The following is a 25,066-nucleotide window of genomic DNA, read 5'->3' as shown; positions in this document are numbered from 1 at the left end:
ATGCCCTAGGGAATTCCAATGGAAGCGCAGGTTCTGGTGTCAAGGACATCAAACCTGGGCTTCTATTGGAATTGTCTAGGGCATATTATCAACCCCTTATCACCACTTTAGCGGCGGTTTCCTGCCGCTAAAGCGGTGATAATGTTTGCGCCGTTCTTGATAATATGGCCCCATATCTTGTTACTATATGACGCTTTATTCCACATTTGTTCAGTTTCTAAGCATTTTGAAAAACAACTTTTCCAATTATCTATTTCAATTTATTTCAAATAACATTTAATATTGGCAGTATGATTGCCAGTATTCTTAGTAACGGCCTGTTGCCTCTTGTGCCCTTGATCTTACAAGTCAGAAAAATAAAAGTACATTTTGAAAAAAAAGAACATAGACATTAAAATCACAGACTAAAAGTTGACTCTGTGCAAAGCACGCAGCATACTGCAAAATTAGGACAACGCTTTGGTGAATAATTAATAACATCTATTTTTTGCAAATACCAGTATAAACACTTGATACACAAAAGTATGTTTGTTTTATTTTGAAACCTAAAATACCTTCGTGAAATGCCAAATAAGATCAACATGTTAGTTAAAATTATCTTCAGTGTGAATGCTAATATGATACTAGGTGTATAACATTTGAGAGACACTATTGTTATGTCTGTAATAAAGTTGGATTTTCAAGAGCCTTATACAATATGAAATTTATCTTGTTCATTTATCATAGTTTGATTTATGGCTTATATATTTTAAAACAACTCTGTTTGGCGTTCATACAGTGCGCATTCTGCTGGTGTAGGATCTGATTTGAACAAATGATACAGAAGAACGTGCAACTCAAATGGCATGCTGCTGTAGGAATTGCAAAGTATTGATCGAGGGCAGCTTGGGATATTGACAGAAAAAATAAATTCAATTGGTGGAGGGAGAGAATGTAACTCGGCCAATAGATCTCAAATGCAATCATACAGTGTCAAAAGTATATGCCTAAGATTTTCAACAGAATTTCCCATCATTTTCTTGCCTTTAGGGTAAGTTTTCTCTTGGGTCGACTCTAAACCTTGACAGGAAAAACTAACTTCCAACCATTTGATGCTGGCAACACGTTTCTATAAAGTATTTTTTGACAGCGTGTATGTTTTTACAAGATACAAAATATAAGCGTGTTTCTTGCAACGTTACACTTTAATTGTTATGTGAACGTATGTGGAATTGAGTAGCCAAAGAAAGATTAACCTGCATTAAACAACTTTTAAACGGTTTATTATTGTCCAAACCGGCATTGATTGCTAACCCTTCTCATCACTATGCAGTGCATGGTTCACAAATTTGCCCTTTCACTTAAGATGCACTTATCTCCTCTAAAACATTTTTTTAAACAGGGAACATTGGGACCGGAAACAAATCTGAAATTCTGCTAGTGAGGAATAACCGCAGCTCTGGAGCCCCAGGTACTGCCTGGATAGTATGGGAGCTGTTCCCTTTCCTTTCCTGATGGTTAAACATCTAGGTTTCTGGTTAGATGAGAAACTTCATCAAATCACCAAGATAGCTTCCACTTGCTTTGGCGTTCCTACGTGGAAAAAAAACACTTTGGTTGCTCCCGGTCTCTGCTCAAAGGACAGTAATTCACGCCTTTGTCATCTCCAGACTGGACTATGGGAATGGTCCATACTTAGGCTCCTGTAAGGCTTCTCTTGGATGCCTTCAAATAGTTCCGAATGCAGTGGCCGGACGGCTATACCACTTTTCTAATCATTCTCCCATCTCGAATCTTCTGCGTGACCTCCATTGGTCAAGTGCAATTTAAAGCCCAGTGCTTTATACACAAAGCTATATTTCATGACGGCCCGCATATATGGCAGATTTTTGGTGTCGGCCTACTGCCCCAGGGAACACCTTCACTCCAGTCAGCAGAACTTCTTTAGTGTTTCCAAATTCAGGAGTTTCACTATGAGATAAGATGTGGGTGATGACATTCTATGGAATGCTGTGAGGGCAAGGGTGGCATTTTTGCATTTAACACTGTGACAGCTGAGCTGACTCCCTGACTCTCTGACGCTGAGAGGCTGTGCTGTATGCCAGCTCCATCCACAATAAACCTTCACCAAAATTAACTATTTGAAGCATAGCATCTTTATGGAGGAAAATTACTACATTAATTTTTGGCAACAAGCTTCCAGAGGAGCGGAGCTGCTGAAGAACCCCCTACTTCATTTTAAACATAAAGAAGACATTGACATACGCCCTGTTTGATAAGGTAAGTAATATTTTCCAAACATGGACGGTGACAGGCACTCTTTTAATGTTCTTATATCTACATGGCACCAATCCGTTTCATTTAAAGAGGAAATCACTTAGTGATACGCACACTTTATTACAGGCATGTCATTATTTTTGGGATTCTATCCAATGACGTGCAATTGCCTTACGTCTAGTCTAGATCAAGTGGAGTTATTCAAATGTGCTCAGTGACATGGACATTTTCTTTTTTCCTAGTGTGCCTGTTTTTGGTGATTTATGCAGCATTGAACAGAAAGGGCGATTTACTATCTTGCTGAAGAAGCTTAAGGGCATTACGTTTCTAGTTACTAGTGGTGCGCACACTTAGATCTCGATGCATTGTTCTTGTTTCATCATCAGCTCCTTGATTAATTTTCAGCTTTTCCAAAGTACATATTTATGTATCATTTGTGGTAATTTGGCATTTGGAAAACTATGCAGTTTCTAAATCAACCTACTCCTTTCTTAGAATCCCTTGGTGGACACCCTGTTATTTGAAGGAATTGGTATGATGCATTCCAAACGTACCTGTGTGCTATTGACATATCTACATTCTGTCCTAAAAGAAAGAAATATTTACTGTTACATTCAACTGGTTTTCAGGGTCGTTTAATGTATAAACCCTTAAATGAAGTGGTAGGAAGGGAAGGTGAAGTAATCATGAATACATGAAGGTTATAAAGAAACTGGGGACAAGGGGGCATATTATCAAGGACCGGTGTTAAAATTATCGCAAATTATCGCAGTTTTATCGGCAGAAAACTGCCGATAAAACTGCGATAATGGGCTTGATAATACGTCCTTGTTAATTCCCATAGAAGCTCATGTTCTGATGTTAACATGGGCTTCTATGGGAATTGACAAGGGTATATTATCAAGCCCATAAATGTTTATTGAGAAAACAACTTACAGGTGGAAATGTAGATTCCTATGTGTCTGCACTTTAAAGACTGGTGGCAGAATGCAATTTTGAAAATGTTACTGATCAGTTGGTTCGCGACCACAATTCACTGTTTCAACAAAACAATTTGACAAAAACTGTTTTTGTAAGCCAATCCATTGTTAGATGAACCATCCCTTATTGCCAAAAGCATAGAAATGTCTCAGGTCTCAGTGAAAGAGTTGGCAGACAAAAATGACATTGTCAATGTTGTGAGGCAAAATGACAGCAATATTGTAAAGTATGTTAGAGTCGCAGAGGGTCGAGAACCAGTAAGAACGAGTAAGAGTAGTGTTTTTCAATCAAAAAAATGTATGTGAAAACCCCGTCTATCTCATGGGAGGAAGGCATTTGTGCAGTAAAATTGTCACATGCAGAAATTGCAATGAACTGAGATACTTTACTAAGATGTGTCAGGGACAGAAGAAAATTCCAGGGAAAGGGATCAATGTGGTCAGTGAAGGTTCAGGTGAAGGGTTTGAAAATTTACAGGAACTTGAAAGATATGGTTTTGGTAATTACTGAGGGGGAGGTTATGACAGGTGATCCACCTGAGTGTGTCGACCCCAGCATTGTTGTATTGGTTGGTGACGAAAAGCTGAAACTAATGGACGATATGGGGCCAGAATTGCCATTATTACTGAAGAACCTTTCCATGAAAAATGGCCCGGTAGATTGTTGGAGCTTCAGGATCATGCTCCTCTTTCATACGATGGCAGGAAGGTTTGGCTCTACCAGGGGCTTTTTCACATGGCTTAGAGGCCTGGAACAAAGGGCCAAGGCTCTGTTATTTGTGAGGGTAACATGGAAAAAGTTAGAGCCAAATTCTCATTAGTGTTTTCTGGAAATGTGATCACCATCAAAAGTTTCCATAACAACATAAATGCTAAAGAGTGGTCCAGTCTCATAAAGCACATGCTTGGGAGTGATTTCCCTCAGACAGGATCTAGAAAAAGAATGGAGGTGATTGTGTGACAGAGGTATAATAGAATCTATCAAATCTTCTGTGTGGTTATCCCCGTTGTCCCCGTTGGTGGTAAACGCAATGGGGGTTAATGATTACTGATTTACTAGCACATATTTTTGGGGCAAGGTGGCTCAGCAAGCTGGACTTGGCCTTGGCATATTTTCAAGTGGGCATGGAGTCTGGGTCCAGACATTATACAGCATTTGGCTGGCACGTCCCAATATTACAGAATGATGCTCGGATTGACCTCTGCTTCTTCAGTATTCCATAGGATAATATACCAGCTATTTAAGGGTTGAAAGGAGTGGCTGCGTTCAAAGATGATGTGCTGATCTTTGCAGTGTCAATAGAAGAGCATGACATTCTTAACCAAGTGCTGTGTATTTTGCAGGAGAAAGGGGTGGTCCTTAAAATTGAGAAGTGCAAGTTGTGAAAAAGCAAAAGTTTGTATTTAGAGCGTGTTGTATCAGGCGATGGCATCAAACAAAAGTCAGGTTTGGTGGATGGCATTATTAATGTTTTGGCACCCATAGATAAAACAGCCCTCAAGTAATTTAATGGGTTGTGTGAATTCTCTGCCAGGTTCATTCCTGACTATGCATCTCATACAAAGGCTCTGATTGGGTTGTTAAAAAGAATGTGTTTTTTGTTTGCGGCACCAAGTATGAAGATGCTTCTGACTGGATTAAAAAATAGTGGGCAATCTCTAAGATTCTCAAACCTTTTAATTCCAAATTGTCTTGTTGTATTACTGTTGATGACAGTAATTATTATTTGGGGGGAGTACTTACCCATTGCATACACTGTTGGTTATACATCCAGGATGTTCAGGTATTCACACTCCAGAAACACATTTCTCCACTATTGAGAAGGAACTATTGGCTTGTTGGTGAACCATTAAAAAAGTTTTTATTTTTTTTATTTTTTATTGTCCTCATCTCCACCATGGTTGTAATCTGCCGAACCTCTGGACAGGGAAAATGGTATATAGGAGTGGACATGCTGTCTCAGTCAAAGACTGGTAGGGGTATACACAATGTATGGATCTACCGAAACCCTACAGCTATGTCGTTCTCCCAGCCGATCTTTACACCTTGTTACTTGTAAGACAGATATTTACCATTAGCCAGTTACCACCATTACTTGTAACACCAAATCCCCGAAAGAAAGGGCGAAGATGTTTTAGCAGGGAGAGTATATCATGGGTTCGTAATCATCGCACCTGGGGGAAAAAAACAAAAAACCAAAAAAAAAAACCAGCACGAACTAAAGGGACCAATCGAGTAACTGCCAAAAAAGCTCTTTTATCTGGTTTCCCAGCCCTGGCGAGATCCATTTTTGATATTTGTAACATAGAGGAACACCAGTCATGTAATGACAGAGGAGAAGCCTCTTTCCACCGCTTACAGATTTCTCTGCGGGCCACCAGGATAGAGTAGAACAAAAGGTTATTAGCAGAACTTCGCTTCTGATCGACTACACCAAAGATTACTAGCCGGAGATCTATAACCACTGTGGAACCTATTGAAGTTGTTAATTTGTTGCCAATTAAATCCCAGTAAGACGTCAAGTGTGGACAGTCATAAAACATGTGTGCGTCCGAGGCCGCCACTAGACCACACCGGGCACATGCCCCCGGTTCCCCTGTTGAAAATTTAGACAGTCTCTGGGGGAGTAGTAGGCCCTGTGCAGGGTAAAAAGGTGGTTCCCGCGGAGCCAGGCTGGTTTGACTATGTCCCAGAGAACATTACAGTATATTAACCATAAATCATTCAAATTCAAAGAAGGCAACAAGGAGCCCCATAGAAGGTCTGGAAGATGGAATTCCCCATCGATCTCTTCCAAAATTAGATTGTACCAAAGGGAAACCTCCTTGGGTGTTGGCGTTTTATCAAGCAAAGAGGATTCCATTTGGCTACCTCCTCCAAGGGGCATGTTGAATCAACGGGGAGCTCTAGCTGATTGCGCTTGTGCCCAGCTCGATATTTGCAAATACTTCAACCTAGAGAAGTTGGGGCCTACCTTGCTCGCTAGATGTTCCCAGGAAAGCATGGCCCCTTCCACGAACAAGTCGCCCCATGTTGAAATTCCGGCGTCTATTAGTGGAATTACCAGGACATCGTTTACCCAACCAGGGGGAGCAGGGAGATCCCGTATAGGAGATCTGTTCGAAAGGTATCCTAGTTTAGTAGCAACTCTAAGATTGAACCTAGTTCTTGCTAGGCCCTGCAACACTTTCAGTTTGACCTTCTTGAAAAATTTGGGGTCTCCAAACTTAAAAAGAAAACCCGACTGCCCCAGTCCTTCACACTGTAGTAATGCTATAAACATCATCCCTATGCCTTGGTCTGGTGGGGTTTTTAGCAACATTCGAGCGTGTGTCATCTGAAAAGCCCACACGTATATCTGGAGGTCAGGACCAGCCAAACCACCTTTCTTCCTGCGACGCCTTAATTTCTTCCAGGCTATTCTTACACTTTTGTTCTTCCAGATAAATGAAGAGATGTCGCTCTGAATCTTCGCTATTAGTGATGTATCAAAATATAGTGGTATAGTGTTAAAAATAAAGGTCAACTTAGGTAAAATGGACATGTTCACTAAGTTTGCACGACCCAGCACTGTCAGTGGGAGATGTCCCCAAGACCCCATTAACTTCCTACACTCTTTAGCAACTAAAGCAAAGTTGGTAGAAGCAATCAGGTTGATATCATTAACGATTCTTAAGCCAAGATATCTCATGTTGCTGCTTAGTTGCTCAGAAAGCCCTGTTGCTTCGCTGTTCCATGCCATAATTTCGGTTTTGGAGGCATTAACCTCGTCCCCTGAGATTTTACCGAATTCCAGTGCTAAATTTATGGCTGCTGGAAATGCGGTGCTGATGTCTGACGTCATGATCATAATGTCGTCTGCATACAGGGACACCTTTTTTCCCAATCTCGATATTTAAAAGGCATGATGTTATTGTCCTCCCGAATTTTTTGTGCAAACGGCTCAATATAGAGATCGAAAAGCAGGGGAGATAGAGGGCAACCCTGCCGTGTGCCCCTTGTAATAGAGAATGGTTCTGACAAACCACCATTAACCAAGACCGAAGCAGATGGATTGTGATCTTCCTCTAGATCATCGCCGTACCGTGGTTCAGGCCATGGTAGGGAGTAGGTTAGATTACGGCAATGCCTTGTTGGCAGGAACAGGTACTACCACTTTAGCTAAACTGAAGGTTATACAGAATACCGCTGCCAGAATGGTTCTGAATGCGCCGCCTGGATCCCCTTCCCTAAGGCAGTTACACTGGCTCCCTGTCCAAAAGAGATCTGTCTTTAATGTATGCTGTCTTGCCTTTAAAGCATTCAGAGGAGGGGGACCAGCATACCTCCATAATAAACTTTTTAAACAAGTTCATGAACGAAACTTAAGATCTAATGATCTAGTTCTCCTGAAGATTCCACGGATTAGGCTAACCCGTACAGGCGGCAGAGCCTTTTCCTACATTGCCCCTAAATTTTGGAAATCTTTACCGATTGCTTTGCGGCAATCTAGTACCTACTTGATCTTCAGGAAACAATTAAAATCATTTTTATTTTAATTAGGTCATGATATAACACGTTCTGTTCTCGTCTGCCGGATTTCTATTGGTACAACGCTGAGATGCCCCTGGGTGAGTCATGCGCTATAGAAGAAGTCAATAACATAACAACATAACATAACATATAGGAGTTCCACCGCTCTGCCGAAAGCCCGACCCACGCCGAATTTTTCCAAGGCCCCAGACAGGTACAACCAGTTGACCCTGTCGAAGGCCTTGGTGGCATTCAACGTGAGAATTGCCAGAGGCTTTGAGGAGCTAGTTGCCATATCGATTGCTCCTATCAGGTCGTACGTCAGCTCAAAGAGCTGGCGACCCCTAACAAAACCCTTTTGGTTGGAATGTAGTACTGAGGGAGCGACCTGACCCAGCCTCTTGGCTAGGAGGGACGCGAAGATCTTATAGTCAGCGTTAGGAATAGAAATGGGGCGGTATGAACCGCAGTCAGTAGAGACCTTGCCTGGTTTCAGGATGAGTGTGATGGATGCGTTATTCCAAGAAGTGGGCGGTAAGACTCCTTCCTGCAGAACTTGATTAAATAATACAGCAAGGAAAGGAGCTATATCACCCGCAAGGTGCTTGTATATCTCGGCGGGCAAGTCATCCGGCCCCGCCGCCTTACCCCCTTTGCTGTTTTGTATCGCAGTCATCACCTCTTCTTCCGTAACAGCCTGATCTAAAAAAGCACTTTGTTCTGGGGAAAGCGATGTCAATGAAATGCAATTCAGCCACTCCTTTATATTTTCAAGGGAGATGTTGTTATCCTCCTGGTAGATGGTCTGAAAAAATCTTTAAAGGCTGATCTTATTTCTAGATCCGAAGATACAGAACCGACACTAGTTGTTATAGACTCTATATTATTGCGAGTCCGATCGGTTCTAGACTTCCAAGCCAGAAGTTTACCCGCCCCTTCTCCGAATTCAAAATGAGCTAGTTTACTAGCTTCCCACTTTTGGAGGATGCGCCGGTTAAGTACTGAAGCCAGTTGCCCTTTGAGTCCCAGCAGCTTCTCCTGTTTGGCCAATGTAATGGGATTAGGAGCATTGCTGCAGGCCTCTAGCTCAGTTTGAACTAGTGACAGGTTAGCCTCTATAGAAGTAACTTCTTGGGTGTACTGCCTCCTACGGAAAGTAGTTTTATTTTTGATAACCCCTCGCAAGGAACACTTAAAGGCGCCCCATACAGAACTAGAGCTCGCAGAACCGATATTGACTCGAAAAAATTCTTGTGCTTCTGCTCTAATATACTCCAGATCATCTGAAGATGTAAGAAGGGACCTATCGATAGACCATGACCTAATCGGGGATTGAAACAAGCCTACAAGATCTAAAAAGACTGCGGAGTGGTCCGACAGATGGGATGGTAGGTAAGTGACATTTTTTACTGAATTAAGCAAAGCTCTACTTACTAAAAAGAAGTCAATCCTGGATCTATGGTGGTATTTGTAATTTCGGAAAGAAAAAACGTTTTTCTGCCCCGACCTTACTCTCCATATGTCTATAATTCCGTATTGACACATAGCATTAAGTAAAAAAGCTCTGGATTTAGACAAAGTATGTTGTCGACTAGAAGGGGTCTTGTCTAACAAGGGGTCAAGTGCAATATTAAAATCTCCTGCTATTATGACAGGTTCTGGGAAGTGCAAAAGTTCAGAGAATAGTGATTCCAAGGAAGAGGGGTCGTCTCGATTAGGCCCATAATATCCAGCTATCGTAAAGCGTGAGCCACCTATAACCACAGTAGCGATAGCCCACCTGCCTGCAGGGTCTACTTTCTGCGCTATGAGTCTAGTGGTGATAGTTTTTTTAAAAAGAATAGTGATCCCTCTAATAGTGGCTGTTTGGGAAGTAGAGACAGACAGATCTATCCATCTGTTTCTATTGACCAGATCAAGTAGCTCAGCCTCAACCAGATGTGTCTCCTGAAGTATAATGACCTGCGCATCAAAATCACGTAAGTATTGTAGGATCCTATTTGATCTAGGTTTGGTGCGCAGGCCATTAACATTCCAGGAGAGAATCCTAATAGTACTCATGGCTGGTATGACTAGTTAGGCTGGACATTGCGAGCATACAACCCTTAACCATTGTCTGAAAAACGAAGCCTGTCCATTTTTTAAAGATAAAAATAAACTTGCCAACAACCAATTCGGAAATGCGGAACATTTTATGCTTTTTTACCCTAACCCTCACCCTAGTGATCCCCGCCCCCCCACCCTTGAGGAACCCTTGTATGTCTAACCGGAACACGTCCGGTTTGTGGTACCCCTGACCCATTCTAAGCCCCCACAAAGCGTTTTACTTATATTGTTGAGGACTAGATAGTGCTACCAATGTAGTTGACTCTGTTGTGGCTCCACACAGAATCAGGTCAAATCAATCAAGGTGCGAGATGGGTAGGTTGTGATTTTTACATCTTGTTAGTATTGGTGCTATGTTATAGCTCTACTTAAGATTTTTATATTTTTATATTTTTATATATTTTTTTATATTATTTTGTTGTATTTGCTTATTGTTACGAGGATTTTTTAGGATTATATATATTTTTTTAACAAAAGTAGAAAAGAAACAGAGAGCTGGGAAAGATCGGGAAGAGGCAATGATCATAAAGACTCTATTCTCTTTACCTTAAAGCAGAACAAGTGACCATACCCCCTTACTCTCAGCCCAAACCTGAACCGCCCTCGGCCCACTTGGGCGTTCCATTGGTCATCAGAAGTTCATCTGCAGCCTGAACTGTGCGAATGTTGAACATTTTATTGTTGAACATGATCTTCAAAGCTGCAGGAAAGCTCAACTGTACTGACGCACCTAATTTCCTGAAGGCCTCCATACTCCTGCCTAGTTCCCACTGCCTATCCAGGGTGGCCCTTGAAAGGTCGGATCTTATTTGGAAAGTGAAGCCTACTCCTGATAGGGATTTTTGTTTGAGGGCTAAGTTGAGGATATAGTTCTTCAGTGAAAAAGTATGAAAGTTAACTAGTATCTTCCGGGGCTTATTCCTCTGTAGATTTCGCCTGAAGGGGTCCCTATGTATCTGTTGAATATCTACATTCAACTCCTCTTCAGAATGAGCTGAATTAAGAGATTTTTTTTAGAAGTTGAATGATGTAGGTCTTGATGTCTGATCCTTCACTGCCTTCGGGTACATTCAAAATGCGGATGTTACTTCGCCTCACGTTATTTTCCAGGACCTCCATTCTATCAGCCAGAGCAATGTCCTCTCTTTTTACTTTAACAATATCCTCCTTAGCATTTTCCAATTCAAGAGACATCACAGCCACTGTTTCTTCCAACACTCCAGTTCTTGAAAAAAGACTATCTATCTCACTGTCTAGAGACTCACAGTATGATCTGATCTCTCTCTGGATTTTTGATGACTCTTCAAAACCCCGTTTGATATCAGCTGACAAATTAGAAAACATAGGTAATAGTGAAGAGAGTGAGAGATCTGGAGGTATACTGGCGGCAAAGGCAGGAAGTCTAGAGGGGGTCTCATAGATGGAAGAGGGATTGGGAGCAGCTTGCAGTGAAATATTTTGGTTTACATTTAGATGTCCCTCTAGATGTTGACGTCCTGAAACGTCTAACTCAAGGCATGTATCGACCTCTTGACATGTGTGCTCACCCGGAAAACTACAGGCTTCTGCTTCAACAGAACTACTTGGTGCCACAGAAGTTGCGGGAGCCTCACCAAGCTCAAGAGAACCACTAAGACTGATATTATTCTCATCGCCCAGTTCTGCCAATGGTTTCGTAGACGAGAGAGCAGAGTTAACCTCTATCGAAGTAATGCCAGTGGGTGTACCTCCCTCCTCCCCAGGATGAGCTGCATTATGAGCCACCTCCAGATTTTGAAGTTTAGAGTCTGAAGAGACCAAACCACCAGACAGAGCTGTAGTCGTGGATAAAGCTGGAGGGTCACACACTACAGGGGTATAGCTCTGTACCAAATCTAGCACCTGAGGAATAGCCTTGAAATAGGATCGCAGGGATGGCGTTATCTTAGAGCTGGAATCTAGAACTGCTTTGGCTGACTTAGATTTTTTCGCACGTTTGGGTTTCACCTCAGAGGAGAGGTAGGAGGAAGTTTTAGGAGGCGTTTTATTGGAGTTGGCACTAGTTAATTTAGTCGGCTCAGGACCCTCTTCAGCAGTATCCTGGGTCGCTTCCCCAGACTCCAGCCTAGTTCCCAGGGCAGGGGGACCACTCGAGTCCTTGTTCCTACTAGATTTACCTCCCCTGTTTTGATTTGGGTTTTTATTGCCTCTATTCCCTCTACAATTGCTGGATGCAAGTTTGAGGGGATTTCGACCTGGTTAAGGCAGTAACTTCTAAGGGTAGTAGATCGTGGGGTTTTGACCAGACTGCACTCTCTCTGCGTTACGCTGGGACCCCGGCCTGACCCCATCCCTGGATCAAGTAACCCCTCTTCAGGTATCTTAAACCACTTACTGTCGGCTGCCTCCCCCCTCCTTGCTTCCCCTTCACCTCCTTTGTTGCAGAAGTTGTAGATGTTGATGGGACAGAGGCTGTTGTGGCCGTTGTAGATCCTGAAGCGGCTGCTGCTGTTACCACTATGTCGGATCGCTCGGTCTCAATCACTTTCCCCGCAGCCACAGAAGAGCAAAGGTCTCTACGAAGAGACCGCAAGTGTATCCCACGACGGAGCTCCAGGGCGGCCCGATACCACGGCCACAACCCCGACGATGTCTGCAGTGATGGCTGATCCGCTAACGGCTCGTCTGCTGGAGCTCTGAGGAACGCCAAAGCAAGCTGGAGCACGCCCCTCCGAACACACATGGACAAGGAAGAAAGACCGCGTATGCGGCCCGGAGCAAACTTTTTATCAGTTAGATGGTTTTCTTCGAATTATTCAGCGTTTCGATAATCCCCCTAATGTCTCAGGAGTCTCATGCAAAAGTCCTCGTTCTTTTCAGCGCGAAAAAAATACATACGCTTCGCTAGGGCTCAGAGCGGAGTACCGCGGCCGTTAGCCTACTGCCGTCATGTTCCTCCCTAGTCCCCGCTCCGCTCTCCCATTGCTTCTGACTGGATTAAAAAATAGTTGGCAATCTCTAAGGTTCTCAAACCTTTTAACTCCAAATTGTCTTGTTTTATTACTGTTGATGACAGTAATTATTATTTGGGGGTAGTACTTACCCATTGCATACACTGTTGGTTATACATCCAGGATGTTCAGGTATTCACACTCCAGAAACACATTTCTCCACTATTGAGAAGGAACTATTGGCTTGTTGTTGAACCATTAAAAAATGTTAACCCTATGTGTGGGGAATGAAATTTACTGTTATGATGATCACTAGCCTTTGGTGACAATAATGAGTGGAGACAAGATCAAGGCTCAAACACCTCGCATAGCTAGGTTGTCAATAAACTGTTGCAATTTCATTTCGAGATTTTCCACATCCAAAGTGCCAAAAATACAAGGGCTGCTTTCTTATGTAGGTCCCCTTAAAGAAAATAGATGAGTGGGATGTGGATGATTATATGTGCGATGAGTGCTGTCTGATTACAGTGCTTGACTTTGGAAGGGATTTGGCAATCTCTGAATCTCAATGAAGGTAAGAAGTTGTTGTTGATGACGTTTTCAAACAAACCAGTAAGTACGTTACGAATGGACGGTCCACAGAAAAGTCTGTTGGGCATGCGTCTCAACCTTTCTGGAAGGTGGATAATGAACTGCCAGGGGAGGACAGTCTTTTGCTTTGAGCTAAGAAATTAGTATCACCTGCTGGTTTAGGCTACAAGCTCATCAGGTTGGCACATGTGACATTTAGGATGTACTTTCACTAAACGCTGCCAAAGGCAAACTTTTTATGTGGCCTTCTATGGACAGAAAAGTCGATGAATTTTGGGCAAATGTGCCATTTGTGCTACCCCAGAGAAAGGGTTTGTTAAAAGTAAGCCCCCTTTACAACCCATTATTTGCTGGTCTTGAGCATGGGAAAAAATTGGGCATGATATTTTTGGACCTTTTTATGCACTTCTGAGGCTGTTGAGTTATGTGTTGTTCTTGGTTAAACTTTAATCCGAGTGGCCTGAGGTGAGAGTTTTTAGTAGCAGATAATGGTGTCTAATTTGCTAAAGAAGAAGTACATTATTTTTAAGAACAGGGGTTGTTAAACACTTGAGAATGTTGCAATACCATCCCCATTGCAATGGTCAAGTGGAGCGCATGAACTGTGTGGTGGTACAATGTGTTCGGCGGGCTATTGCGAACAGGAGTGTTGTCATAAATGCTGTGCGTTCCATGCTGTGCATTCCATGCTAGGATTCTATCACATCTGCCCGCAGAGTTCTACTTTGGTATTTCATTTAGAGTGGCTAAGGTGTAGAAAACTCTTTACCAAGGCATACAGAGTTGGATGGTGAAATAGGTAAAACATAGAGTGTCACAGGAGGAATGTGATGTGAGAGTCAAGGCGAATACTGCTATAGCAAATTCTAAGCAGAAATTAGTCTATAACAGTCCGGGCAAGCGAGTAAAGTTAAGTTTGTAGTAGGGGATGTTGTTTGTATCAGAAAGGAAATGCATGACAAAAAAGGTGTTGAGAATTACAGTGGGTCATTTGTTGTGTACAGGGTGTGTGGCAGTGTGGTCAGAGTAAATGGATGTAATTGGTAGAATGTGAGGAGAGTGGTGATGTGTGAAGATGATCTGAGTCATGGTATAGTTCAAGGTGAGGTTTTGCCCCAGGGAGACTATGTGGCAAGGCCAAAGGATGGCGGTGAGTCCAGTTCCTCCATTCCAAGAGAAGGCAATTAAGGTGTTTGCAGGAGGGACCATGTCAGGAGGTTTTCTAGCAGGTTTAGATAAGCCTTTAAAAAAAATGATTACAGTATTAATGTATGTGTAGGTCATCACCCTAATGCATTTTTGTTAGGACTGTTTATATAATGTAAAAAGTGTTAATGTGTATGTGTATGTCATCATTCTAATGCATTCTTCTTAGCACTGTTTATGTTATGTTACAGAGTTAAGATATATGTGCAAGTCATCTGTTACATTTGATTTTAGTTTTGATAATTTGTTACTCTCTCATTTATGATTAGTATATAGTCATTTTAATTTAAATTGTCATCATCAGATAACTTTATTTCGATCACTGTGGATCATAAAAGTATAGACAAACAAGACATCACGCATACACATAAAAGTACAGATATAAATAATAAATACAACTATGATAATATATAAAAGATCCCTCTGAATATTAATTAAGAGAGCAATATAAAACCCATACATTTGGTAAGCACAGGACCAATACCTAAAGTACATGAAAAAGGACAGTAGCAACAATTACAATCCACAACAGTGAAACAATCAATTTCATAGGTCAAAAGCTGGCTGTGCAATTTTCACTCGTTGTATCCACAATGCCATTAAAATCTTGGTCAGGCAGAAAACCACAACCTGGCTGGTATCACACTTCAATAATCTGAATGTTTCCTGGTACTTCCTACTTCCTGAGTTTTTGCAAATGGGAACAATTCATTTTAGTTGTATTTGTTTGTAAAAGAGGCAAAAGAACAGAACATGGATAAGCGATTCAGTACACCCTTCACAGCCCACACACGAATCATCATATGGAACACTATCATGTTGCCATCTACCATTGAAGGATTTCACAGGTATAGTGCCATACCTAAATTGGAGGTAGATTTTATTGTATAGAGGATGGAAACAATCCTCAATAGTACTTTCATAGATAGCCATATATTTTCGATCAATGAAGGCCAAAGATAGGGTCCCCTTACCCTGCATAACATTGTCAATTGCCACACTCTCCTATACATTTGCTTCAATAGTGGCATTACCAATTAAACACATACTCTCTGGAGCAACCCAATATGTATCCAGCCCAAAACCACATAATTGTTGATGCACACTTTGGGAGCAAAAGGTCTTTGATTCCCTCTTGATAGGATTAGAGGATAGGTGTTTTCTATAATTGGTACCAGTAAATCAACCTTTTACTCTCAATCTTGTGGCCAATTTTCTTTTGGGCCAAATCTAAATATAACGGGGTCAGCAGTGTGCTTACAGGCAGTTTCAATAAAGATTTTATGAGCTTTTGCTGCATTATGGAGAACCTCTCTGTACGCGAACAACCAAACAATTCTGCACCATAAGAAACTGCCCCTAAGGCCTTTGCATTATATATTTCTAGTGCTGCAGCCGCCCTTCTAGATGAGGGTTTTCTGTGTAATTTCCCTATTTATGCAGTTGTTGAACCAAGGACAACTGTGCTTTTTTCTACCTGTGATGCCCAACATATATTCTTTGTGAGTTTAGTACCCAAATACTCTAAACTTGGCACCACATCAAAGAGAGTGTCACCAACTAACATTCTCCTCTTACAATGAATTGACATCTTCCCAGTGAAAATCATAAATTTGGTCTTGGAGCTATGAAGCTCCAAACACCACCCAGGGCAAATCATTTGAAAAAAGGTTCAGGAGCTGTTGCCGACCCTGCAGCGACTTAGATAATAATGTAGTGTCATCTGCGAAAAGGGGTACAGGGTCCCTCTGCCCTCCTATCTTAGGTGCATCGCTGCCATCCTTGTCCAAGAAACTGATTACACCATTTATTTATAGTGTGAAAAGTGTGGGTGCCAAAAGATACACCTGCCTAGCCCCCCTGTCAATATGGATAGAGTCTGACAGGGCCCCATCCTCCCCCACATCACCTGATCAAGTGTGTCAGCAGGAAGCCTCACTAATATATCCAACAGGTGAGTGGGTACCCCTATCTCCTCAAGGACCCTCCATAACTTGGCATGGGGAACCAAATCAAATGCTGAGTGAAGGTCAACAAAGGCAACATAAAGTTTGCCCTAGCCAATGATCATCTCCCTCCAGTAAATTCAGGCAAGATGAAAAATGTGGTTCAGAGTGCTCACATTTGACCTACAACTAGCTGACAATCGGAAAGCACACTCTGATTGCATATCCAATCTTGCATACTGGCCAGAACCTGTTTACAGATTTGTTTTTGTAATGAATCAATCAGGCTTGTAGGCCTATCATTGGCTGGGTTTGCCCGGTCCCCAATCTTGTAGATGGTAATAAATTTTGCTAATTTCCAAGAAGGCGGAATTTCCATACCAGCTGTTTTGTTTAATGAAATGTCAAACTATTAGGATTTGAGTTGTAATTAGTTTTCATAGCCATAAAATCACCCTTGGCTGTGTCACATATGGAAGAATAAAGCTGTCCAAAATAAAATGCGCCATCCATTCTTGGCGTTGCATATGGATGTCAGAGTGAGTTTGCGACCATTTAGGTAAACCATAACTGTCTTTCAAAAGGATGTATTATCTTTATTGGATAGTGCATCATGCAGGTTTGTCCTCAATGAGCTCTCCCATTTCCTTTTACCTTTATTTAGCACCTGCCGATAGCAGGTCCTACTTTGGTTATATCTGACTGCGATTTTGACTTGATTGCCACAGTAAGCTCACTCTTAGCTATTCTACATTCCCCATAATGCCAATTATCAGGGTTTTGGCCGGTTTTCCCCCTGCACCTTTCTATTCCCAGTACCCCTCTAATATGGGCTAATAGTTTGTTGTGACAGCAAATTCCTCAATTCTTTGCACCAGAGAGAGTTTTGGTAAGGACTCATAGGGGCACATGCATCAATGTAAGGAATGACGACTCCTTAACAGCGATTTTTAAGGAATTACTATTAAGGACTCAGAATTCCCTATGTATGTAGTAATCGCTAAATAAATTGTGATTCCTACACATTCCCTACTAGCTAATAGAGAACGCCTTCTCATTTATTCATATGGGCCGACTAAATGGTTTATATTTTATAGTTTATTTATTATTATGCATGATTAATTAAAACCGTTGCATACAGTATATTTAACAATAAAATCAATCTCATTGCATTAAAAGGATAAAAATGTAAAGATTACAAATAAAGCACGTTTATGTATACGAAGAACTTTTAAGATAATATCAAAAGAGCATGTGACCCTAGAAACAGTCAGCGTGGATGTATGCTAGTACAACGCGATCATTTTGATCGCGGTACTTTACAACGCAGTTTTCACAACGCAAGTCGTTACAACAACTTGCGTTGGAGGGCGCTGGATTGTGGATTATTTTAATTTTCTATTCCAACTCCAGCCCATGTAACAGTAGGGAAGGTGTTGGAATAGAAAATTAAACTATTCCTTAAGCAAGAGCGCCATGCAGCGCAAGTCGTAGTAATGACTTGCGTTGTGATGGCTGCGTCGTAAAGGCCCCGCGGTGTAAACACCGCGTTGTAAAGGATGTTTCCTGTCAGCGTTGGGTCTTTTGAATGGCAGCTCAATAAGGAGTTCCTTTTTTTTATATTGAATTGGCGCTATATTACCTTTTGACAAGTAAGGCGACCTGTATCAACTGTTATTTTATTTGTTTGTTTGTTTTTTTTTGTTTCTTTTCCTCTGCTACCAGATTCCATTGTGAGAGCTGGGGTTACAAGTTGACACAAACAGTTCCCAATGATGTTGCTATTGCAGATTACCTTATTTTTAGCTTTGTTGCAGTCATTGGAAACATTTTTATGAGGCGGCAGTTTAGCTGTCCTAAAGATGGATTAAAGCACAACATAACTGCCTGGCTACAAGACCTGACACCGTGCTGATTGAAGAATGGCTTCAATAATGTTTTCCGTAGGTCTTTTAACTTCTCGCAGATGCATATGATGTGGATATGGTTCTCCACTCCACTGGTGGACAAATGACAGGGCTGGTCACCAGCCCTTCTTTCCCAAGGTGGTAGAAGCGAGTTTATTGCTCCGACTCCCATACGGAGCCACAAAAATCTTTCCGTGGTCGCGATTTTTATACCAGCTTTGAGATAGGGTTGGAGTTTGAGAACGTCGTAATTGTTTAGCAAAGCCCAACCATGAGCTCGTTTAGATAGCACTTTCTTGTCCTCTATTGATGAAATTAGTCTTGTTGTTTTGGTAACTCATTCCTTAAAAGCTGTGTTGCCAATTGGTTTATTCCAGGCATCTGTCAGGCCTAACGTGTTGATAGACTCTTGAAGGTACATGTAAGCGGTTAGCTTTCCAGAGCGTGAAAGCTCTGTCCAAAGGTGATTATTCAAGGATCCCACTTCAGCAGCTCTTATTTTATACCAGCTTTTAACAAAAGCCCCTTTTCTTTCTGTCACCTGGTTTTGGAGGCCGAATTCCAACCTGATTTGGGCCGGTGAAACATATTTAGGGAGCTGTAAGATCGCTCGATAGGCAGTTGCTATTATGCTATCGAGAGTTATCGCGTCTCTGCCCATCAGTGATTCGCTGCCATAATTGAGTGTAGGCTGCAATTTTGTTCGCAAGATTTTTAAGAAAGGATTGAGCGTGAGGTCTGGCAGCAGCGTCTTTAAAGGTTTTAGTGCTAGGTAAGTTGCGGCTCCCTTTCTTCTTAGAGATTCTAGCTGAGGCTTAAAAGAGTTCTTGTTGTCTAGCAGGACACACAGATATTTGTAACTTGCTACTTGGTCAAGACATTTGCTTGCCAAGTACTGCTTTGGATTTGCCTTCTTCCGGTGGTTTACTGCTAGGATTTTAGATTTTTTAAAATTAATTTCCAGTACGTACAATTTCGAAAATTTGTATGTTGCATCAAGGAGGTGCTGGAGACCAATGGGAGTCCTACTGATCAGAACTAGATCATACACATATAGCAGGTTTGTCAATGTCATGCCCCCTAGCTCAATGTCATGCCCCCTACCGAATGAATGGGAAACCATTTGCAATTTGCGATTACTAAATTATTAAAAAGGTAATCGCAAATTGTGCATGCAATTTCAAGGGTGCTAGGGGGAAAAAAGACCACCCTGTTGCACCCCCAAAATTGGCATGTGTGCACATGTGACGCACACACAGGCCCCAAGACATGTCACATGGCTCTTAGAAAAATGCAATATTTTCCATATTTCTAAGGAATTGCAAATTACCATTAACTTGAAGTTGATTGTAATTTGCGATTCCTTAATGCAAAGTCGCAATCTGAGATTGCTTCTTGCATTGCATTTAGGAAATAGCAAATTGCGATTCCCTAAGTGCATTCGCAAAAGAGGAAATCGCTAATTTTGCTATTACCTATTTTTCGAATAGCTTTGAGCTTGATGTACCCCAAATGGGTTCCTACCAGTTGCAAAATGGCTGATTCTGCGAATCAGTCTGTTTGCGACTGGTAATTAGCTTGATGCATGTGTCCCATAGTTCACAATTACACTATTCTTAACCACTTCAAGTGCATCTGGATTTTTCAACACCCAGTCCCTCGTAATCTTTCTAAAATTATTAGTATACGAGATGGAACCTATATCTCCATTGCATTAGGTCACCTAAATAGGGGTACTTCATTCTGTAATAACAGCCAAATATCATTGTGGTCGCTGTCCATGCGACTGACTATTTCCAAATTCACAATTGTCGGCCAAAGATTGACATCTTGCCGGGAGATCCGAAGGGCATCTGCCATTAGTGGCTCTAAGATCACAGTTTAAAGCCAGGGCCAGCAATTGAACCGCCTTTGTTGTCCATGTTATTGGGGGACGATCTATCTCAGGTATGCCTCGTTGATTATCTTGCTACTGAGTTAGGGCAAATGAGGAGGCTGTCAATGGTTCAAAAGCCTATCTTTACCACTGTTCTCCAGAAGTGCTTGCTCTAATATGCTGATTACCTTGGTCTCCTCACTACAATTCTCCACTCTATTATATACATTATAGATTTTTAGTGACAGCCCAGATGGAAGCCCCAGCGTAACTGCTAGAATGTCATGAGAGACAATGGGCACTAACGATATCCTATATTGGAGTGTTGCTTTAATCCATAAAGACAGCCCTCCTGAAGGCCTACCCCAGGTTGCTTTCACAAAAAAGATGTAAACGCACAACTATGGATAGGGCGCTAGACACAAAGGGGGTCATTAGGATGGCGGACGGACTTAGTCCGCCCGCCATCCTATTGGGTATTGGGACCGCCCGCCATAATGGTGGGTGTCCTATGGGGGGGTATTAGGATGCGCCCGCCACTGTGGCGGGTGCATCCTGCATTTTTAGCATTGTGGCAGGCGGTGCTCTCAGCACCACCCGCCACATTGCTGAAAATGCACGTATGCATTTGCATAAACAAAGCGGCAGGCACCATGCGGTACCTGCTGTTTTGTTAATGCAAATGCAGGGGGGTACCACAGGTACCCCCTGTGTGCACCCCCACCTCTCCTTCACTCTGGGGGCCCGCAGGGGGCCCCCAAAGTGAAGACTGCATGCCTTTCTGTGGCGGCATCGCGGCCACGGAAAGGCATCTCAACAAGCCCATGCTAATATTGCTGGCAGTGTCTATCATATTAAACCTTTTCTGCCCCGGTCGCAAGGCGACCGGGGCGGAAAAGCGGCGGACGGTCTTTCCGTCCGCCACGGTCCCCAAGCCATACTAATATGGCGGGTGTTATTTAGGTAAGGATGGTGGGCGGATTGCCCCCGCCAGGCCGGCGGTGGCTACCGCCAGCCTGGCGGGGTCATTCCGCCCGCCATCCTAATGGGCCCCCATGTCTCTTGAAAGAGACAGATCTCGAACAATTCTATAAATTGGCCCAACTCATCCTATGGCAATACCCTGGTTAATCCTGCTACATTCCATGATAAAATTGTAATACGGACATCGGGGGGCTGTTTGGCACCATCAAAAGCAGAGGTGACAAGCTCCAAAGTGGTATTTCCCCCATTGCATACAACCTGGGACCCAGTCGCTGAGTACAATTTCTAGCCCATAAGTCCATCTCTAGTAGCCTCTAAGTTTGCCCCCCTCCTCAAAGGTGGCAAGTTGTCCAGCAATTGGGCTGGTATAGGGTGGGACTGCTCTCCTTCTACAAGAGCACTATCATCAATGTTAATACCTTGGTCTCCAGTCAATGGGGGCAGAATTCGTCCCACTATTTATTTCATCCAACCCAGTCTTGCTACCTGCAGAGTGCAGCCCCTTAGACGTTGTTAGATCACAGAATTTAAGTCTTATACGTGTATTTGCATTGGAAATGGTGCGGTCTTAAACTACCATAAGACCTTCCACCAGGTTGCTGTTCGGAAATGAGATCCGCAGTTTGTCATAGGAGCAATAGGAGGTTTCCAATCTTTCCACTCCTACAATAGCATTGCTGATAATTACACAGCTTGTCTCACTGAACCAGTATATTATCTTATTGGTTAAGGAATCATTGTCTTTCCTAGACCACAGAAGTCAGCCCTATCAGGGAATGCCATTTCAGGCTGATCCTCTACAGTACTCAGGGTATGAATACAATTTTGGACCTGCCTCTTTGCCCACATCTCCTATGTCCAACATTGAGATTAATATGATACAGGGAGGACTCCTCTTCTGCCTGGCTTCTGTAAACCATCCCCACTCAAGTGTTCTCAGCCTGGGGTAAGAGGGTTAGCTCCACCCTATCCTAGCATTATTGTTGGCCACGGACTGATAGGTAACCAAAGAAGAGAGTGGAGCATTAGATTCTCCATTAATAATAGGAGGCTTATCCCTAGCATCATCAAGTGTAGTTGTCTGTTCAGTTAGTTTACGCCCCTCAAGGTTCTCAACCATCTTTTGGAGTGCTTTGATCCGATCTCTAAGATCCCCAATAATCTCCATCATATTCTTTAACAATGTTACAATACTAGGGGTTATACAACCCCGGCTCTCTGCCTGTAACCTCTCACTTGCATTTTCCTCTGTGGAAAGGACTTAGAAACAATTGCTACATTCAATTATCAAAATATTGTGGACCAAATGCGACTTGGCAGTGCTAGTATTGGATTGAGATCTTGCATTTCCCTGGTCAAGGCCGGACAGGGACAAGGTTAGCGTTTTTCAAACATCTTGTGTACCCATTTGGCTGGCTCACCATCAGAGATTTTTAGGCTAGATTTGGTGATTGTGAATCTAAATTAACAAGTTCAGTGCATTCCAACAACATGTTGTCTATCCTGATTGTTGTCCCATTCACTTCTACCTATGTATTTTTTTTCCCTTTGGGAGACTTTGAAACACCCTCCGCGGCCTTACGTTTGCCTATTTCAAAAATCCTAATCCTCTCCATTTGGCATCTGTGGCAACCAATAGCACATCAGACAAGAGGTAGCCTAACAATAAATAGCTTTCATCAAATATGTATCAATCAGTTTATTTATTCTGTACACAGCGGCACAGTCACAGTCACAAAAATGACAACAAAAGTGACAGAGAATGGGTTATGAAGTCCTTATGAAACATACACAAGTTTAAGTGAGGCTGCCCTGGTTTCCTTCAACTGGCCAGCAAGAAGTAAACACAGTCTGACTGTGGCACATCCCAGCCCTGTACACCGATTAGAGTACCTTGGAGCACTAGCAGTAAGGTGTCTTTAGTTTAACCACCGTTTGACCACCATGTAAGCCAGGGGCCAAGAGGGTTCACCCTGCTCGGCCTCTTCTTGGTGAAGACAGGTGCATGACCGGCCCACTCTGGACCCGGGCTTCACCTGGGTACCACCCATGCCACAGGAGATGGAAAAACTCTTAAGATTGTGCTGTCCTCAGGACAGTGGCAGCTGGGACCGCTAGTCCCTTCAACAAAAAAGATTGTCCAGTCAGCCCCTAGCAATAGCTGGTCTGTCCGACAAGCACCAAAGGACAAATCAAAGTCCACACAATTCAGCTGCATCGCTGCCACTAGTGAATTTCAGGGCATCCACTATGGGCCCAAAAGTCCACCAGTTTGCTGTGCCCTGGGACCAATAAACACATAGGGGCCCAAGCACTTTGCGTTTGCACTGGAGCTAGGTAAACTGGTCCCAGTCAAGATCCCACACCATTCACCAGCAGAAAGGGAGGGGCATGCTGCAACTGTCCACCATCATTTGCTCAGGTCTCCTGCAGATCCAGGCCAGCTGAAAGATGAGAGGCTGCGTATCCACAGTAGGCGGTGCACCTACCCATGCATTAGGTCTCACGCAATGTGTTATGTTTAGGTATTTAGGATGTAGTTTATATTGTATTAGTTGTTTGTTTGAGGGTTTTTAGATTGTTTTGTTTCAAGGGAAAAAGTAATGTAGGAATATGATATTACATCAAATGTGGAGGATTGCTTTATAAGCAATGCCGGCCACTGTGGGGGAGCGCGAGATAGACCTCTGACCCTCGGTGTAGGTCTACTCTCTCCCCACACCTCTGCTGTGCCGTCTCTTGCCTCCAGACCCCGACCTCTTCCTTGGGAGGTTCGAGGCTGCTGTCCACTCCTACACCTGCTGCCCGCTCCAATGGGGACCAGACTGCCTGCAACCACCGTAACCTTTCTCAGCCGTTTCTTTTCTTATTTTTTTCCCTGTTGTGCCACTGTGTCTTGCTCTAATTCCACCACTGTTTTTCTTTTCTCATGCCTGCCTGTTCCTTTCACCTTTTGCTGCTGCTGCCCCTGTAGCCTCTTCCCCCAGAATTCCCCCTCTCCCGCCTCCCAACCTCTCCTCCCTCCCACCTCCCCTACTTAGCGGCCGGTGTGCCAAAGGCAAGCCCGTTTGCGCCCATCCGCGACCCGATTGCAGCCAGTGCCAGGAGCCCACGACCTCCCACTACACGTCGCTACGACACCACCACCCTCCTCGCACTCAACCCTGGAAGACTTAGAGAATGCAAACAGGCCTTGCTAAACACAACCAGTTCTCCTGCCTCCACTGCCACCAGAACCTCACCACCACCCTGGCCTCCAACATCACCAACGCCTGCACCGGTGACACCCTAAAATGCATCCTCCTAAACAATCGCTCTGTACACAAACACGACATGGAAATCTGGAACCTACTCTACTCTCTCTCATCTGACATTGCCTTCTTCACAGAGACCTGGACCAAAGCATCCTCCACCCCCGACATCAGCACCGTCATCCCAGACGGATACAAGATCCAGAGGAAAGACTACCCCAAACACCCAGGAGGGGACCTCGCCATCGCCAACAAGAGCTCCCTCCGCCTCACCAACTCCAGCAAAACCTTACCCTCTGCCGAACACCTACACTTCCAGATCCAGTCCACCCGCAAAGCCACACTCCGAGGAACCCTGATCTAAAGACCACCAGGCCCGAACACCCTTCACCAACACCATCACCGACTTCATCACACCCCACGCCATCACCTCAACAAAGTACATAATCATTGGAGAACCCCAATTCCACTATCCTTTGTGACAACTTTGCCAGCATCGGACTTAAATACCTTGTCAACA

Source organism: Lissotriton helveticus, chromosome 4_1, assembly GCF_964261635.1.
Source record: "Lissotriton helveticus chromosome 4_1, aLisHel1.1, whole genome shotgun sequence".
Lineage (NCBI taxonomy): Eukaryota > Metazoa > Chordata > Amphibia > Caudata > Salamandridae > Lissotriton > Lissotriton helveticus.
The sequence above is the reverse complement of the archived record's forward strand: the minus strand, read 5'-3'. Positions refer to the sequence as shown.